This window comes from Atractosteus spatula (assembly GCF_055471065.1).
Source record: "Atractosteus spatula isolate fAtrSpa1 chromosome 10 unlocalized genomic scaffold, fAtrSpa1.hap1 SUPER_10_unloc_5, whole genome shotgun sequence".
NCBI classification, from domain to species: domain Eukaryota; kingdom Metazoa; phylum Chordata; class Actinopteri; order Semionotiformes; family Lepisosteidae; genus Atractosteus; species Atractosteus spatula.
In genome coordinates this window covers 825,408-845,770 of record NW_028296625.1, presented here as the reverse complement: position 1 = coordinate 845,770, position 20,363 = coordinate 825,408, and the positions used below count along the sequence as shown (strand labels likewise).

Sequence of the window (20,363 nt, the reverse complement as noted above, 5' to 3'; positions counted from 1 at the left end):
ATGTGAGGACTTGTAGTCAACAAAATAGCACACATTCTGCCAATTTGCTTTGTCCCTCCTTCCTCGTTACCAAAACATCTTAGTATATCGACACTAAGGTAAATGTCTCTAAATCCAGAAGTTAAGTTGTCAAAGTATATCGGAGTCAACCGATATTGATCAGGTTCTGCTGATGCCGAGCCCGCAGCCTTCACCATAAGGTCCAATTCCCCAAGCCTACTGACCTTATATGTCCATCCCTTCTCGTCAAAATTCGTATTTTCACAGGGTACCCTTCAGAAATTGCAGTATAGAATGAAAAAACTCCAATTGATCTGTTGGCGATTTTCCTTTAAAAACAAATGATTCTCCAGAAATTTTACGGAGTGTATCACTTACACTGAGACCGAGAAGTGTTAAGCTGTACATGAGTCTTTGTGGTTCGGTTGTTAACCAAAAGGGTGGTGGTTTGAGACCATCCAGGGATGCTATGAGCCTTTTAATGAACACACCCTCTTCACTTCATTTCTCCACGGCCGGTCTTGTACTGCAATCAAATACAGAGCCCGTAAGGGGCAGTAAGCCCGCATATATAGCTCACTGTGTATATAATGAAGAAGCAGAGGTTAGTTTCTCATCTGCATGTTGCAGAGCCTTACGCAACTCGTACCAACAGCTGAGGGTTTGATCCCTGCACGGGCTATTAGTTGAAAGACCATTGTAAATGACGTGTAACGGCTTTATCCAGCTGGCTTTTATGTTTCATCCTAAATTGCTATCTTGAAACCAAAATAATTAGAAATATGGAACACAACCGTTGTTCCCCAAGAAGGAAAGCTGTTTTACACTGACGTCACTCAAAGGAAATCAAAGGAAAATGTTGTATTAGCACGAGCTGCACAGGCTCTGAATCAGACCATTTCAATTAGTCTGATCAGTGCAGGACAAGTTAATGTAGAATTATTGCTTTGTCTATCTCTTGTTTGTATATAAATGAATGTCTCTGAAAACTTAATGTTAGTTTTTAATTTAGTTTTAGTTTTACGATGTAGGTCATGCGTTGACATATGCACAAACACACGAAATGTCTCATTCCTGATTCAGCTCATGCTCCATAGGAGAGAAAAGATTCCTCCTGTTTCTCGTACAACCATATCAGAACAGAAGCCCGTGTCACCCAGCTCTGATTCAAGATTGAGTCGCATCTTCAACATTTTGTTTTTGTTTCTGATCATTATTTTCTTTAGTTATGATCAATATTGAACTTTTTCTAAATAAAACAAAAATAATCAAACATGCAGGTAGATTTTTTTTAAAAGTATTAGGAGTTGACAGGGCGCTCCTTCGGAATAGTCGTCAGAAAATGTGAGAAAAGGAAAGTTACGTAAACTCTCACACACAGCATTAATATTGGAATCTGATCATAAAAAACTAGCTGTCTCCCCGTCGGTAATCAAACCCCAGATTCCCGCGTGACAGGCAGGAACACAAAAAACTTTACTAACTAGGAGCGTTTGCTAGCTATTAGGAGGCATTTACTCTTAATTATGTAACTGTTTTGGGTTTCGACTTTAATTTTCCCAATACCAGTTTTTTACAAAAGTAAAGGCACACGGCACATCACGTCCGAGTTTAGTGACAACTACCTCAGAGATTGTAAGCTGGGTAGTTTCAGATCACTTTTTTTTAAAGGTTCAAGCAAACCCGAATACCTTTGCAAGAGACATTTCAGAATCGCAGTCAAATCCAGTACGATTGCTGGATCCTTCGAATTCGACTGAACTATAGCACAGATCTGCAGTCCACGATTAGAATACTGTAGCTGTGTTGTATAAGCTATACCACCCAAAATAGTTCTAAAACAGGAGATGCATCCTTGTTTAGGAATGTGGTATAAAGTGAAATGGTCTGGGAAGAGCCCTACGTTTGAACAGTTCAAAATAGACGTAAAGGGGTATTTACGGACTCTTTCGAAATGTAAGAACAAGCTGTGCGGACCTTATCTTTATTTACCTTGTGTAATCGTTTTTCATAAAGTGTAATTGTATTATAGCATGTGCCCCTGACGATTTTCTTGATACGTTATATGTGCTCTTGTTTGTATTGTATGTAGTTTTGTTGTTCAAATAAAACGTAAAAGACTCAACTTTCCGGATGCGGCTGCTGTAAAAATAAAATGACATCAAGGGTGCTGTACGCAGAGGTCTGAAACCTGCTCCACAGAAGATCTTTATCCAGAGGTGTTAAAGAAGTCGAGATCTCACCATGAGAGGGGAAGCATCTCAGAAAAAGCAGGTGCAGTCGGTTCCACGGTCATAACGCCACTAAGTCGGGTGACAAGAGCAAAACCCACCCGACCTCCTCCGAGCAAGTAATGAGACAAAGAGACAGCGCACAGCGGGTAGCGTGGCCGAGCGGTCAAAGGCGCTGGATTAAGGTTCCAGTCTCTTCGGAGGCGTGGGTTCGAATCCCACCGCTGCCAGGTGCTTCTGTCAGGACCCCCTTTCAGCTGACTTCAGATGAAAGGGAGGGAACTGCTTTTTGGCAGTCTCTCGAGAAACTAAGCTTTTCTCGTGTTTAAAGATACTTTCTCAGCTTGACATCAAGGCACAAAACAAAAACGTTCTTGCGTCCTCTCACCCCAAAAGCGCTTTGCCACTTTTTGTGTTATGCAGGGAACAACGTCTGCCCAGATCACTTTTGTGTCAATGCAAATCGTAGTGTGCCCTCCGTTTTAATGTTGGCTGTGCTGGCGTGCCGCTTCTGTCTGTGAAAATTGAATGTTCTGCTTCTTCACACCGAATCGTTGGCGGGGGTTGAGCTTGTTAAATCTTTGCGCATAGCGCTCCTTTGGAAGTACTTTGTCCAAGTTCAAAAGCGATCGTGGCATTTACTTCATGCGTTCAAGAAGCATGCCTCGCACGACAGATTTAAATGGGGAATGGAGCCTGCTTCTTGCTGTTTTTCCTGTGGTTGCAGTTACAAAGTTGATCGTGCTTTCACATTCTGTTAACAGTATTCACTGGCTGAGCTTTATCAGTTGGTTCGAAAAGGAATCTCTGCTTCGGTTCCAGAAAAGTCATCTGTAGTGTGTTTTTTTCCGTGCCCATGGCAGTCTTTTAGAGCTGGTAGTAATGGTGGCGAAGTTAATTTTTTATCCTCTTTAAAAGAATAAGGACGGGCTGGGGCGAGCTGCATTTACCACTCTTTCAGCTAAACGCCGAACTCGCGAACTGATTACACTGCAGAGCCACAGGCGCCTCGCTTTTCTCCATTCTCTGGGTTAGGGTGAAAAAAAAACACTGCTGGTATTAGCTGGCCTGCTGGGAGTACCTCTTCTTCACTGATAAGCAAGATTTGTGTTTCATCTTTCGCAAGCTGTATAGATTTCTTTCAAAACAAGTTGTTCCAGAAAGGAAACGAACACTTGCATTCACCTCAATTAAAAGGCATGGGATTTGCCCGTAAGGATAAATTCTGTACAGTAAGACAGGAAGAAAGGCACCGCTGGGAATCGGACCCAGGATCTCCTGTTTACTAGACAGGCGCTTTAGCCAACTAAGCCACGGCGCCGGCAAAGGGCCGTCCTTTGACGGCCACTTGGACACGTCTCAACTGCTCTGAGACATCTGCGTTCGGTGTGCACCGAGCCTGCTCGCCTTGCAAGTTGCTTCATTTACATGCGATAGCTCCACCACTAAGAGAAAGGATGAGAAATGGCTTTTATCTGGCACTTTTCATGTCAGAGGATCTCAATCTGCTTTCCGTGTACAAGAGGATGTCCAACTCATGTAGCTAAAGACGTAGACGACAGTGCTCCACTGAAATCTTGATCTCACAACCCTCGGCATGACTCCGCTGTGTTCTGCTTTAGACAAAGGGGGGAAAAGACTTCTTTCATCACACGTTTTGCACTGTTTACGGTGTTTGCAGTGCTCTTTCTTAAATGAAATCCAGGAATCGGCACCATATGAGGTGTGACTAGATAATATTGGAACAAGTAGCCTCGCCATTCCATGCGTGACGTGAGCAAAGTGTAATTCCTGTCTTTATAGTGTGCTTGTTAGAGACTTAGCTGGCACCCAGAGCGCTTTAAATCAGGGAGTCAGCAGCCCAAGAGAAGAGAGCTTCCTTCGTCTATGTTTTTTGCGTGAAGGGGGGAAACAATGCGTGTGCTGCAAACGATCTTAGTATCGAAGTGCCGTCCCACATAACCGATCCGAACAATCTGCTTTACAGAGGAGCACTGCCGGAGCTTATCGTTGGCAAACTGAAGACCAGGCCGACCTCTTCTGTGACTCTTGAACACTGAATCTCAAGGTTGTGAATTCAAGCTCCACGCTGGCGGGAAATTCCATAGGTAATGATCACATTTTCTTGCATGCTAATCAAAAGAAATATTAAGAAACTTTTCCCGATACCAGTTTTTTACAAAAGTAAAGGCACACGGCACATGTGTGCCACATCACGTCCGAGTTTAGTGACAACTACCTCAGAGATTGTAAGCTGGGTAGTTTCAGATCAGATCACTTTTTTTATCAAAGGTTCAAGCAAACCCGAATACTTTTGCAAGAGACATTTCAGAATCCCAGTCAAATCCAGTACGATTGCTGGATCCTTTGAATTCGACTGAACTATAGCACAGATCTGCAGTCCACCATTTGAATACTGTGGGTGTGTTGTATAAGCCACATGGCCAAAATAGTTCTAAAACAGGAGATGCATCCTCGTTTAGGAATGTGGTATAAAGTGAAATGGTCTGGGAAGAGTCCTACGTTTGAACAGTTCAAAATAGACGTAAAGGGGTATTTACGGACTCTTTCGAAATGTAAGAACAAGCTGTGCGGACCTTATCTTTATTTACCTTGTGTAATCGTTTTTCATAAAGTGTAATTGTATTATAGCATGTTCCCCTGATGATTTTCTTCATACGTTATATGTGCTCTTGTTTGTATTGTATGTAGTTTTGTTGTTCAAATAAAACGTAAAAGACACAACTTTCCGGATGCGGCTGCTGTAAAAATAAAATGACATCAAGGGTGCTGTACGCAGAGGTCTGAAACCTGCTCCACAGAAGATCTTTATCCAGAGGTGTTAAAGAAGTCGAGATCTCACCATGAGAGGGGAAGCATCTCAGAAAAAGCAGGTGCAGTCGGTTCAACGGTCATAACGCCACTAAGTCGGGTGACAAGAGCAAAACCCACCCGACCTCCTCCGAGCAAGTAATGAGACAAAGAGACATCGCACAGCGGGTAGCGTGGCCGAGCGGTCTAAGGCGCTGGATTAAGGCTCCAGTCTCTTTGGGGGCGTGGGTTCGAATCCCACTGCTGCCAGGTGCTTCTGTTGCGACCCCTTTTCAGCTGACTTCAGACGAAAGGGAGGGAACTGCCTTTTGGCAGTCTCTCGAGAAACTAAGCAAAGTGTTTAAAGATACTTTCTCAGCTTGACATCAAGGCACAAAACCAAAACCCTCTTGCGTCCTCTCACCCCAAAAGCGCTTTGCCACTTTTTGCGTTATGCAGGGAACGACGTCTGCCCAGATCACTTTTGTGTCAATGCAAATCGTAGTGTGCCCTCCGTTTTAATGTTGGCTGTGCTGGTGTGCCGCTTCTGTCTGTGAAAATTGAATGTTCTGCTTCTTCACACCGAATCGTTGGCGGGGGTTGAGCTTGTTAAATCTTTGCGCATAGCGCTCCTTTGGAAGTACTTTGTCCAAGTTCAAAAGCGATCGTGGCATTTACTTCATGCGTTCAAGAAGCATGCCTCGCACGACAGATCTAAATGGGGAATGGAGCCTGCTTCTTGCTGTTTTTCCTGTGGTTGCAGTTACAAAGTTGATCGTGCTTTCACATTCTGTTAACAGTATTCACTGGCTGAACTTTATCAGTTGGTTCGTAAAGGAATCTCTGCTTCGGTTCCAGAAAAGTCATCTGTAGTGTGTTTTTTTCCGTGCCCATGGCAGTCTTTTAAAGCTGGTAGTAATGGCGGCGAAGTTAATTTTTTATCCTCTTTAAAAGAATAAGAACGGGCTGGGGCAAGCTGCATTTACCACTCTTTCAGCTAACCGCCGAACTCGCGAACTGATTACACTGCAGAGCCACAGGCGCCTCGCTTTTCTCCATTCTCTGGGTTAGGGTGAAAAAAAAACACTGCTGGTATTAGCTGGCCTGCTGGGAGTACCTCTTCTTCACTGATAAGCAAGATTTGTGTTTCATCTTTCGCAAGCTGTATAGATTTCTTTCAAAACAAGTTGTTCCAGAAAGGAAACGAACACTTGCATTCACCTGAATTAAAAGGCATGGGATTTGCCCATAAGGATAAATTCTGTACAGTAAGACAGGAAGAAAGGCACCGCTGGGAATCGGACCCAGGATCTCCTGTTTACTAGACAGGCGCTTTAGCCAACTAAGCCACGGCGCCGGCGAAGGGCCGTCCTTTGACAGCCACTTGGACACGTCTCAACTGCTCTGAGACATCTGCGTTCGGTGTGCACCGAGCCTGCTCGCCTTGCAAGTTGCCTCATTTACAGATGCAGCCATTCAAAATGCGCAGGCGATACCGCATTATTTTCAGGTATGCTGTACGCAGTCTACCGCAAGTTACCGGTAAATACCGCTAGCAAAATAATAGTATCCGGAATTTCCGCAAGGTGGAGCTAATAAAGCTCAACCTCTCATGTTTGAGCTGTAGCCATCAAAGTCTTTAACGAAGATATTAATAATAGTATTAATAATAAATGACCTTGGACAAGCTGTAAACTCAAAGTATTGCCCTGGTCCACATTCTTTTTTTCATTGACCGTCTTTGTAAAAGTAACACCACAGCATTTCGCAATCACACATTTTTTTCCAATCATGCAAAGTACAGTAATTTTTGAGAATCGATTCACCATGCCTTACACATGCTCATAAAAGAGATTGATTTAGGAACATAATCATATTACCGTATGCAAACTGTACTGTATACAGTATGTATATGTATATTTAATGTCTTAACTGTGCCCGTTTAAGTATTGAATATTCATATCTAATTTTACCACTGAAGGGAAATCTTAGTAGCTGAGCATAAAAAGAATAGGAGCATACTGCAACGCGTGTGAAGGCCATAAACGATATTAATTTTGGAACATAAACATACAGTATATGGCTGGTCTCGGTACTTTAAAGAAAACATACACGAAACATGGTTTCATTATGACCAGAATCTGTCTTGAGATATTTTTAACTTGATTTACAGTATTTGAGAGATATGTCTTAACACCGATACTACAGTGCTTAAGTACTGCTCACGTATATGTTTCTAGGTTTATATTATGCATTTCATACGGTCAAATTACTTTTGAGCAACTAATAAGAAGCGCGAAACGGTATGCGTTTTAGTTTCGTTTTGTGCTGGGACCCGTGGATTGATTAGAGATATCAAGTACATACAAGTCATTTTTTAAATGTTGTAGCTCGTCTTGAAAAAATGTTACGAGTACATCATCTATCAACAATTACACAGGTTCTGTTTCCATATTGCGGATTTTGGTTACGTAATATTATTTTCTAGATTTCACGTTGTGAATATATGATTTGGGCAAACAGAGCCGCAAAGAAGTACATTATGGGTTGTTGTTTTTTTTTTGCAGTTTTATCTAGAACAAGCGATGCTTAAACCTTTGTCTGATTCTTGTGAAACTATCCACACGACAGTTACAGTACCTAGGAGTTGACTTCAGTGATGTCACTGATGGGATGTTTCTAAAAATCCATCCTCTGTAAAACATCTTCTCTAGTTGTCCTGCATATGTATTCACTAATGAAGCTGTGTGTTCTGAGCCTGGATCTCTACATTTCTGTATGAACCAGCTTAGAGGGCTAAAGACAGCTTGTGTTTAAATTGAGTGTAAGGCAATTTATGCTTCTAAAGTCATGGTCAGCATTTATTATTGTACTGTGCTGTAAACTTGTTCTGTGCCAAGTCACATTATTTTATAGCGTTTTTATAGCGTTATCAAATCCGGTGGCGCTGTGTGTTAGTTTCCTGACTCCCATGTCACATGGTCTGTGATTGAAACCTGTAATACCGGTTTAATTCGTCACAGCCAGCACTCCGGTTGTAAAGTAGAAGCAGGCGAGATTTCCAGCGAAAAACACCTCCCCCTTCTTCAGGTGTGAGGGTCTTCTGCTCAGAATGAAACGCTAAAATGTAATGTAGGCTCTGAATGGGTTCAATTGTGATTTGGGCTTGATTAAGGTCGCTGCCTTTCATCTAAAACCCTACTTGAATCCTTCTAAACTAAAAATCAGTGTTAGTGAGTTCTAAATAAAGAGGTATCCAGGTAACAGTGAAACGGGCGGACAGTCTGGGGAGATCGCCCGTTTTCCATGTAAATGGTTCCCTGGTTCCGCACCCCTTGGTGTTTCTCTCGCTCTCTCTTGGGTCACCTGATCATTAGCTCGAAAGATGTGAGTGCTTTGTGTATATTCTAATGGTAGTGGGGGCAGGGTGTGTGGGAACAGGTTTGATTGAAATTGCATTGGAGATCTATGTTCTTCACACCTGAAACATTTTCTCTGAAAGCATTTTCTTCGCAGTTTAACCGATCTTGTTACAGCATGTTACAGTTTACTATTATTAACCATATTAATTTTAAGTGCTTAATGTAAAATCTTGTAAAAATATATTTTCATTGTTCAAATATACATTAAGTCTGACTATCATATAATAAGTTAAATACAAAACTAAAGAAAAAATAGGGTTAAATATAATTCAAAATATTTTGCTAACAATGTTAACTGTTTATGAATAATAAAATGTATTAACTAAGGAGTAGGATGGCACAGTTGTTAGTATGTTTTTTGTTTTGTTTCTTTTTCATAAATACAACAGTAGTACCTGATGTCTCAGTGGCTTTCAAAATTAAATTATGCATCCAAACCTGTGAACTAGAATGATAACTAAGATATCTATCCATTTATAATGGTGGCAAAGTGGTTAGCATTGCTATCTTGCAGCACTGGGGTCCTAGGTTCAATTCCTGCCATCCTGTGTGTGTGGGGTTTACATGTTCTCTCTGGGTTACATGGTTTTTCTCCATATGTGTGATATGACTCCCTCTCGCACTCCAAAACATACTGGTAAGTTAATTGGTTTATGGGAAAACTGGCCCTGGTGTGTGTGTGTTTGTGTATGTCTGTCCTGTGATGGACTGGCGCTATGTCCAGGGTGTATTCTGCCTTGTGTCCGTTGCTTACTGAGATAGGCTCCAAATCCTCTGTACTGGATAAAGAGATTAGAAATGGAAGTAAAGGCACTGTGTGGATGGAACTATACACAGTGTTAGAAACCCACTATGAAATGGCAGCATCTCACTGAGAATAAAACATTTTATACTGCTGGCTTAAGGAAACAGCCTTTCCACCTCTCTTGCACATCAGTATCCATACCTAGTTATTTAAACAAATTGCCTCTAATTATAAACATCTTAATATGCTGGCTCTGTGGATCCGCATCAGCTATGTTTGCCCATTCCTTCAATTCATGTGCATCCAACACACAGTTCAATGCCAGCAACTACACATAATCTAAAATACAATCCTTATTTCAGTATCTATGTAAACATATAGTCTGTTAACTTCATCATCTTCATCAAAAGTATGCCTAACCCCATTAGGAAGTGTTCTTGTTATAAGTGTATTCCTCAGCTTTCCCCAAACTATCTTCTTCTTGCCAACATCTCTAGTCTTTTATCCTGCAATAACTCAGTCAACACTTAAATCTCCAAAAGCTGCTTGTGTTAATTTCTTTAAATCACAAATATCATGTGTAAATACTGGGCATGTAATACTCTGCATTGTGGAATAATAGTTTATTTTAAAGGGAACTAGAGAAACTAAGAACTAGAGAAATCAAGAAAGGCTTTTTTTCTAGAATTAATAAATGCACATCCTGTTCACTGGGGAAATTAAATCCACACTGAGCAATCTTCAATATGTTCAGAATATGACAGCAAGAATCCTATCAGGGATGCATTACACCTGTTTTCAAGTCCTTGCACTGGTTACCTATCAGATTTCGAGTCAACTTCAAAATCCTTATCCTCCTTATATACTGTCCTACAACTGTTATTGTTGATCTCCGAATTATTGTACTTGACATGACTTCATTCAGCCTTTCCTGAACGTCTATGACAGGCAGAGAGAGTGCTGTTTCTGGTGTGATCTTTTGCAGCTGACATTTCACTGTTTTAAACGAACAAGAAATTAGATTGCTCATAAATCACTTATTCTATATAAACACAGCGTAATTGCCCTCCGAAAATCTTCTTTTTCTTGTTCGTTTTAGAGACCTTGATCGAAACTGATTTTAGATGTCAGAAAGGATTTATTTTCTCTGTATTTCCTACATTGCTTTGTCGAGATTTTAACTTTATATCTAACTTTATATCTAGGCTCAGATTTCAACTATAAATCGTACAGTAATTAATAGCAGTAAATACTGATGTTTATACATAAAAAAGTCATGCCTTGGAGTATGGACCCCCAAAGGAATGCCATAGACTCAAACTGCAAAATAAACACATACAGAAAGAAAGTATTTGTATTGTAATTGCAAATCCTGGTACTGTATGAGTGATTGGTATGACTTTCCTCATTACAAATCTCTTATTAGAATTTAAATTTCTCTGTAACTCCAGGTCAGAACAGAGAAAATGTAACTGCCTTAAGGAGTTTACGATTATGAAAAATAGAAGGATAAGCATGATACGTATGTCTTCTGTCATTTTCTAAGTCATGTTACTGAGCACCAAATCTTATTGAGAATATGAATCCATTTAAGGTTTATACCATTAAAGTAACGGTTTATTCCATGCTGAAAATGTTTGTACCAGACTTTTTTGAGGCCTGTTTAATTGTGTCTGAAGTCTGATGTTGTAAATTTTATTGTTAAAAAGATCCATGAAAATGTCACTACTAAAGTTAGCTGGTACTGTTGGTACTGTAAGTGGCAAGTAGAGCTCATATTTTAGATTTTGTGTAGTTGCTAGCGTTGAACTGTGTGTTGGATGCACATGAATTGAAGGAATGGGCAAACATAGCTGATGCGGATCCACAGAGCCAGCATATTAAGATGTTTATAATTAGAGGCAATTTGTTTAAATAACTAGGTATGGATACTGATGTGCAAGAGAGGTGGAAAGGCTGTTTCCTTAAGCCAGCAGTATAAAATGTTTTATTCTCAGTGAGATGCTGCCATTTCATAGTGGGTTTCTAACACTGTGTATAGTTCCATCCACACAGTGCCTTTACTTCCATCCATTTCTAATCTCTTTATCCAGTACAGAGGATTTGGAGCCTATCCCAGTAAGCGACAGACACAAGGCAGAATACACCCTGGACATAGCGCCAGTCCATCACAGGACAGACAGACACAAACACACACACACCAGGGCCAGTTTAAATCTAACCTCAGAACCTTTCTTTTCAGAAGACTTAGTGTCTGTATCTGCTTCATTTTCTAATTTTGGTAGCACCTCTAACTGCTTGTCTTTCTTATATGCATTTACTTTGTAATCTGTGGTCCTTTTATCTGTTTTTACATCTACTGTATTGCTTTGAGATGCCACCTTTAATGGTGATATATCAAATAAAGTTTTTTATTATTGTTATAGGGAAACATGATCAGATTGTCCCTGGTTCAGAAAAAAAGATCTAAAGTATACTAGTTTGTCACTCTTCTAATTCCCTTTGCTAAATGACTTTTCATACTAATCTGATCAATCTAACTGCCAGTTTTCTGTGCTTTCTCTATCCTGCTAGATTTGCAATTATTCTGAAAATTTTCATCTTGAAATAACTCATTTCTAAATACCTTTTTCACTGTTAACATCTTGCAGCAACTCTGCGACAAAATATACACTCTGACAGTTCATCCTGCTACCAACATTAAATAAAACAAATCTTAAGATTTCTATATTTATGTCTTTATTTAGTGGTTTCATTAGTGACAAAGGCTAAACTTTCTTGGAAAAATGTCTTTTATGTGTTGCAGAAAAAACTGACTTGCTTTAACAAAATATGTTTACAAATCCTTTCACCTGGCATTTTCATAGTTAGAAATTATGGAACGCTCTGTTAAAAGCAAGGGAGTTTTTATGTCCGTTGCAGTTCTTTTGCAACATGAATATAATTATATCGTTATTAATTTCTTGAGATACGCGATTCCATATTATATTCCCTTTTAATCAAATTCTAAAAGTATGCTTGTTGACTCCGGTATCGCGTTAGTTAAAGACTTCGATGCTTAAAATGTTTAGGGAGAAATGGAATACTGGTGTGTATGTTTTCTTTAAAGTACCGAGACCAGCCATATACTGTATGTTTAAGTTCCAAAATTAATATCGTTTATGGACTTCACATGCGTTGCAGTATGCTCCTATTCTTTTTATGCTCAGGCACTAAGTAAAAGGAGATGCTTCATATTGCTTGACTAATTTTAAAAACTAAGTTAGAAATGCAGACGCTCCCTCGGTACGCTGCTCTGGTGCGCCGGCTCTTACACAGTGCCTGTCTGCCGTAAGCGTTACAATATACATACCCAACACTGCTTGTACCCATCTGTCATGCAAATAAAACACCTTGAATTGAACTGAGGGGAGAGGGGGGAATACTAAAGCCAATACTGGCTCAATACCCTCGATGGGCTTTGACGTGCTAATGCGTTGGTTTAACAGTCCGGGTGTGGCAGGCTTCCAATGTCAACTCGACTTGATTGGAAGACAATGAACGTATTTTGTGATATTTAGAAATATAAATTTGTTTGGTGCGAGTGAGGTTTTATTTAATCTCTGACCAAGGGAAACGTTTCATTTTTTCAAAGAAATGTTTGTTAAAAAATAAAGTCATAGTTCTATGGGATTCAATCACAGACCATGTAACATGGGAGTCAGGAAACTAACACACAGCGCCACCGGATTTAATAACGCAATAAAAATGCAATAAAATAATGTGACTAGGCACAGAAAAAGTTTACAGCACAGTACAATAATAAATGCTGACCATGACTTTAGAAGCATAAATTACCTTACACTCAATTTAAACACAAGCTGTCTTTCTGTATGAACCTCTAAGCTGGTTCATACAGAAAATGTAGAAATGCATTAGCCTGATTATGATTAAAAAACACATAATTAAACACGCGTTTGCGATTTAAATCAGAACACGATTTAAATCAATATAAATGTTTATATTGTAACACATACTGTCCAGCCTCCATTTCTCTATAAAAATTTACTCTGTTGCACACACACACACTAGAAGCAGGAACCGCTGTCAGAAGGGAAGATATGTTCAAAATATCGCAAATATCGATCATGTTGCGATATTTTGAAATATAAAAGTCAATTGATTGTCCATAATATCGCTATTCTATTTTTTCGAAGAAATGTTTGTTAAATGAAAAGTCCAGAACCAGCTGGCTTCGAACACACAACCTGCCAGTTGGTAGTCACACACCTAGACCAGTAGGCTACAAGACAGGTCGCATGAACAGGCAGGCAAAACAGCCCTACACAGCCCTGTCGCAGTACACGGATATAATCATACCGTTATTAAATTCTTTAGATACGCGATTCCATATTATATTCCCTTTTAATCAAATTCTAAAAGTATGCTTGTTGACTCTGGTATCACGTTAGTTAAAGACTTCAAAGCTTAAAATGTTTAGGGAGAAATGGAATACTGGTGTGTATTTTTTTCTTTAAAGTACCAAGACCAGCTATATACTGTATGTTTATGTTCCAAAATTAATATCGTTTATGACCTTCAGATGCGTTATGCTCCTCTTCTTTTTATGCTCAGCTACTAAAATTTCCCTTTAGTGGTAAAATTCCATATAAATATTCAAAACTAAGTGGATTGAAATGTGCACAGTAAAGACATTGAATGATTAAATCTTTTCACTACCAACCAATGCACCACGAGTGCCCCTGTCGGTCATTTTGGCCAGCCAATCACTTACCGCGGTGCCCTACGGTGCCCTGCGGGTTGGTTACTGCACTGCGGGTTTTTACCGCTCATTTTGAATGGCTGCATCTGTACATGCGATAGCTCCACCACTAAGAGAAAGGATGAGAAATGGCTTTTATCTGGCACTTTTCATGTCAGAGGATCTCAATCTGCTTTCCGTGTACAAGAGGATGTTCTACTCATGTAGCTAAAGACGTAGACGACAGTGCTCCACTGAAATCTTGATCTCACAACCCTCGGCATGACTCCGCTGTGTTCTGCTTTAGACAAAGGGGGGAAAAGACTTCTTTCATCACACGTTTTGCACTGTTTACGGTGTTTGCAGTGCTCTTTCTTTAATGAAAACCAGGAATCGGCACCATATGAGGTGTGACTAGATAATATTGGAACAAGTAGCCTCGCCATTCCATGCGTGACGTGAGCAAAGTGTAATTCCTGTCTTTATAGTGTGCTTGTTAGAGACTTAGCTGGCACCCAGAGCGCTTTAAATCCGGGAGTCAGCAGCCCAAGACAAGAGAGCTTCCTTCGTCTATGTTTTTTGCGTGAAGGGGGGAAACCATGCGTGTGCTGCAAACGATCTTAATATCGAAGTGCCGTCCCACATAACCGATCTGAACAATCTGCTTTACAGAGGAGCACTGCCGGAGCTTATTGTTGGCAGACTGAAGACCAGGCCGACCTCTTCTGTGACTCTTGAACACTGAATCTCAAGGTTGTGAATTCAAGCTCCAGGCTGGCGGGAAATTCCATAGGTAATGATCACATTTTCTTGCATGCTAATCAAAAGAAATATTAAGAAACTTTTCCCGATACCAGTTTTTTACAAAAGTAAAGGCACACGGCACATGTGTGCCACATCACGTCCGAGTTTAGTGACAACTACCTCAGAGATTGTAAGCTGGGTAGTTTCAGATCAGATCACTTTTTTTTATCAAAGGTTCAAGCAAACCCAAATACTTTTGCAAGAGACATTTCAGAATCCCATTCAAATCCAGTACGATTGCTGGATCCTTCGAATTCGACTGAACTATAGCACAGATCTGCAGTCCACCATTAGAATACTGTGGGTGTGTTGTATAAGCCACACGGCCAAAATAGTTCTAAAACAGGAGATGCATCCTCGTTTAGGAATGTGGTATAGAGTGAAATGGTCTGGGAAGAGTCCTACGTTTGAACAGTTCAAAATAGACATAAAGGGGTATTTACGGACTCTTTCGAAATGTAAGAACAAGCTGTGTGGACCTTATCTTTATTTACCTTGTGTAATCGTTTTTCATAAAGTGTAATTGTATTATAGCATGTACCGCTGACGATTTTCTTGATACGTTATATGTGCTCTTTTTTGTATTGTATGTAGTTTTGTTGTTCAAATAAAAAATAAAAGACACAACTTTCCGGATGCGGCTGCTGTAAAAATAAAATGACATCAAGGGCGCTGTACGCAGAGGTGTGAAGCCTGTTTCACAGAAGAACTATATCCAGAGGTGTTAAAGAAGTCGAGATCTTGCCATGAGAGGGGAAGCATCTCAGAAAAAGCAGGTGCAGTTGGTTCCACGGTCATAACGCCACTAAGTCGGGCGACAAGAGCAAAAGCCACCCTGTTTTATCCAGGCAGGTAATGTGGCTCAGTGGTTTAAGGCTCTGGCTTAAGGCTTCAGTCTTTTCGGAGGTGTGGAATCCAATCCCATTGCTGTCTGGTGTTTTTGTGTTAGAACCACCTTCCTACTGTTTAGGAATCCAATGGGGGGACATGTGTTTTTTTGATAAATGGAGCAAAAGCTATTTTATCAGCTTAACATCAAAGCAGGGAAAAAAAATGTTTCGTCTTTTCAACACAAATTCTCGTTTCCACCTTCAGCAGGGAAGTTTGTCTACCAAGATCACTTTTGATTCAGTGAAAATCACAGTGTGCCCTCAATTATGATGTCGGTTGTGTTCCTTTTATCGTTCTGCGTCTTCAAGTCGAGTCGTCCTCAGAGGTAGAGCTGATAAAGTCTTTCTGCATAGTGCTCTATCAGAAATAACTTGTCCAAGTTCAAAAGAGATCGTGGGTTTTACTTCAAGCGATCACAAAGCATACCTCACATGTCAGATCTAAGTGGGGAATTGATTCTGTTTTTTTTATGTTCTGCTAGAGTATCTATTGGCTTGCCTTTATCAGCTGTGTTGGAAAGATAATCTGTGCTTCGTCTCAGAAAAAAATCATCAGTACCGTCATTTTATTCTGTGCGTATGGCTGTTATTTAAAGTATATAAAAATCACGAGTTCATAGATTTCTCCAAATATCAACGACACCTTGTAAACCTGTGATAAGAATTCCTTCAATCCAATAGTTTCACTCCAGGGAAAAGGCAGGGAAACATAGAGAATTCTTATTTAAAGACAACATCCGTATTGGATTGCATGTAAGCAGGCATCACTCAGAATTCCTAATATGATTCTGAATTCAGTTTTGCAGTTCTTTAGTGTTTTACTACTTTCAGAGAGTCCTTTATTGACCTTGCTGAAGCAGAGAAGCGACATAATCACAAATGTGACCAGTTTTTTTGCTGTTTCTGGTTAATAATGATTATTATTTTGTATTTTGATTAGTATTTTTCGTAGCATTCTTCCTCAGCTTTTAAGTTATTTGGTGAGCAAGAACCACTGAGAACGAGTCTGAATGTGTGAGCCCATTTCAAAAAATAAAAAAAATAAGTTATATAAATCAAACCTTTTCTTCTGTAGTAATTTCATTTGATATTAAAATTAGTCCTGATTTACAATTTTTGGACATGGTTCATCTTAAATAATTTTGTAATAAGTTTCAGTTTAGGAAAATCATGCCCAGAAGCTACCAAAACTGGTAATGTTCACATAATGTGTAATGCAATAGCAGCAGTTGGGGTGGGAAACAAAAGGCATCTTTTGGTATGAATCCTAAAACTTCATAGAGGGCGTTCTAGGATTTCTTGCTTCAGATAAAGCTGTCAATACAACATAGATTTCTACTCAGTCAATATCAGCAGTGTTATCACTACCAAACGCTAAATATAGATCCTGGCAATACTTCATGAGTTGTTCATTAGAAAATTGTTTATGTTTTTTTTAACATATTTTCAATACCAGACAAAAAGTCGAAAGTTTCAATTTCATGCAACTGATGAAATCTCTCTTCGATGGAAGTTATAAGTACAGTACATCCAAAATACTGCGGAATCAATCAAATTTACATGTTTCTTGTGGATCCAGAAGATCATTTTGAGACTCAAAACATGCCTGTCTTTTCTTTTTTCGAGGACGAAGGAGTAGCAGCAGGAGTAGCAGTAATGGCAAGAACATGTTTAGAGTTCAGCACTTCTCATTTCTAATGCGGAGCCATCGACTCGGAAAGCACCAGCCCCGATAAAATAAATTGCAGAATTGCTGCTTACACGCTTTGAATTGCTGGCATTCTCTGAAAGCGTTCCTTTTTGAGGGTTCATGAAATTCCTCACATTTGAGCCAACACTAAAATATTTCATTCGGGGTCACCTAATTCATAGTGCAAACCGAATCTACAGGGGAATGCTGTGGCACATGAAGCCGTTTGTTATTCTGTTGTGAGGTGTGAGGGGCGGAATGCAAATCGAGTTGGTGAATAGAAAATGAAACAGGAGTCACTTCTTGAGCTACAAATTCCAAAAAGTATGAAAACCTGTGCATTTTAACAGTGCAGAATACTCACAAATTGCACTGAGTTGCTTGCTTTCTTCTGCTGCTTTTATATTTCAGTCATTCACTGTCAGCTAGCACTGGAACAATTCAAGAGAGGTAAAAACAGAAGCGGTCAGGATTTGAACCCACGCCTCCATTTGGAGACCAGAACACCCAAGCCAGCTGAAAAAACACACATCTTTGAGTCTGGCGCCTTAGACCACTCGGCCACCCTGACAAGCAAAAGCAAGTGGTGTGCTGAATGCACCAGTAGTTGACTAAACTGAGATTCTTCCCTGAAATTATTTGCTTGCGAAGAGCCAAGTTGCCTTGAATGGATCTTGGAAATCAAATATACGGATGGATTGTTATTCGGTTGTGAGTTTTGAGGGGTGTATTATAAATTGAGTTGGTGAAAAGGCGCTTTATGTTAGTCTGTCGGGAGGCTGCAGAAGGTGTTTAGAGGGAGAACTTCTAAAAGACCGGCCCTCTATGTTTAACATCAAGGCAGATTTTTTTTTTCTCAATGGAAATGCTCTTTGGCGCTTTCAGCTTTACGTAGGGAACAACGTCTGCCGAGATCACTTTTGAGCCAGTGCACATGGTAAAGTGCCACCAATTATATTTAATATTGGCTGTGGTAGCGAGCTGCTTTTGTTTGTGAAGCTTTTACTTCTTTAAGCTGAATCATCGGCAGGACTAGCTTATTAAATCTTTGCTCATAGCGCTCCATCAGAAATACCTTGTCCATGTTCAAAAGAGATCAGGGGATTTACTTCATGCTTTCACATAGCATACCTTACACGAAAGATTTAAATGGGGAATTGATTGTGCTTCTTGATGTTGTTCCTGTGGTTGCCTTGGTTACAATGGTGAACTTTCTTCCATGTTCTGCTAGAGTATCCACTGGGTGAGCTTTATCAATTGGCTCGGATAGGTCATCAGTGCTCCGTCTCCAGAAAAATAATCAGCACTGTCTTTTTTCTGTGCACATGACCGTCTTTTAAAACGTGATTATGAAATCACGAGTTCATTGATTTCTCCAAATAACAACAATACATTTTAACCCAGCGGTTAGCATTCCTCCAATCCAATAGTTTTACTCCAAGTAAAAAGCAGCGCAATATATAGAGAGATGATATTCAAAGATTTCAACATTCTTATTGGATTGCCTGTATGCAGATATCGCTCAGAATTGCTAATATGATTTTAATTCAGTTTTTCTCTACTACTTTCAGAGTCTTTTATTGACCTTGCTGAAGCAGAGAAGTGACATAACCACAAATGCGACCAGTTGTGCAGCTGTTTCTGGTTAATAATGATTAATGCGGAAAAAAAACAGCTCCTTGCATTAAGAGCAAGAGCAACCAACGCGCTTGCTTGTTGAGTTGGGTATTTTCCGAGCTACTCTTTTGCTCCCTTTTTGACCAAGACACAGATGTGTGCTGATTGGTTGAGAGTTTGGCGGGCATTGGAGACCCACGTGGTGTTACCACGCCCTGGCAATCCCTGATTGGTTGATGAAGGTGAGATATGAGTCACTTACTCCTGACACTTAGGAATGCAGTCCAGATGTCCATTCGGCACTCCCTAGACAGATAGGTGCCAATGGATGACCATTGATCATGATAGCCAGGCTTAGCTAAGTGCATCTCCGTTTGGGAACTGTCCCTTATCAAAAGAAAACATCTTTAATCAGCCTGCATGAATACTTTCTCTGTGGCTGCACCACAGAGAGGGAGAGTGAGATGGGGCCTCATTTAGGAAAGCACAGCAACGCTTAATTCTGTCTTATTAACAAGCATTGCCGCTAGAGCTGTAAACTTATTTGGCGAGCATGGACCTCTGAGAAGGAGTCTGAATCCATCAAGAAGACAGGAATTCTAATATCGCACTGCCGTCTTGTGTACAAAATATTTGTTCAGCTCTAACGTCTGTGTGCGTTGACAAGGCATCTCAAAAGGATGTATTAAATAAGAAAATGATCCTTTCTGTTACCATTCCTGTAGTTGGAGCATTGTTTCACCCTTTTACGTTCTACAATATTTACAGACAAGGTTTTATCACTGGAGTTGTACAGAACAAGTGTGCATCAGTCCATGAAAATCATCAGTACTGCTGTTTTTCTATGCATAGTTTAATCAAGAGCACTTAAAAGATGCAAAAGATGGATTGTGTTCTGTGAGCACCTGCACATCTCTAAGTCACTTCCACAGCCTTTTATGTGGGGGATGTAGCTCAGTGGTAGAGCATATGCTTTGCATGTATGAGGTCCTGGGTTCAATCCCGGGCATCTCCAAGTGCTTTATGTTACTGTGCTCACATTGCTGTCTTCTGTTGAGTGAGAACTCTTTGCTCGTGCTCATAGAGAGCCAGGTTTACACAATTAAACTCGAAGTGCTACAGTGTTCTCTGCAGTTTTAAATGTACCTCCAAAGCATTTAGTTCTGTTAACTACCAAAGAATGTGAACTAATTTAAAGTCACATTCAGGAAATCCAGAGAACGTCTTCACACTTGTCATGGCTGTTGCAGAAAAACCTCACCCGGGATGTTGAATCTCACCCGGGTTTTCCTGAGAGATCATTCACCGAGCGAGTCCTCCATCTGGATTCCGCACTGAGCTGAAAGCTGCGCGAATTCCTCATTGTGTGTCCTGTACTGTGTAGCACAGTGACAAGAACGCCTTGAGTGTTT

General features: G+C 40.2%; 5 non-coding genes across 5 annotated transcripts; 3 read left to right on the top strand and 2 right to left on the bottom strand.

The window, feature by feature from the left end:
• The first annotated feature begins 2,379 nt into the window (after positions 1-2,379).
• Positions 2,380-2,461, top strand: trnal-aag (transfer RNA leucine (anticodon AAG)). The gene has a single exon. It is a non-coding gene; the product is annotated as a tRNA-Leu (tRNA).
• Positions 2,462-3,478: 1,017 nt separating this feature from the next.
• On the bottom strand, positions 3,479-3,552 carry trnat-agu (transfer RNA threonine (anticodon AGU)). Its single transcript has one exon. It is a non-coding gene; the product is annotated as a tRNA-Thr (tRNA).
• A 1,678-nt stretch (positions 3,553-5,230) lies between these two features.
• Positions 5,231-5,312, top strand: trnal-aag (transfer RNA leucine (anticodon AAG)). Its single transcript has one exon. It is a non-coding gene; the product is annotated as a tRNA-Leu (tRNA).
• A 1,013-nt stretch (positions 5,313-6,325) lies between these two features.
• On the bottom strand, positions 6,326-6,399 carry trnat-agu (transfer RNA threonine (anticodon AGU)). Its single transcript has one exon. It is a non-coding gene; the product is annotated as a tRNA-Thr (tRNA).
• A 13,495-nt stretch (positions 6,400-19,894) lies between these two features.
• Positions 19,895-19,966, top strand: trnaa-ugc (transfer RNA alanine (anticodon UGC)). Its single transcript has one exon. It is a non-coding gene; the product is annotated as a tRNA-Ala (tRNA).
• Positions 19,967-20,363: the final 397 nt, after the last annotated feature.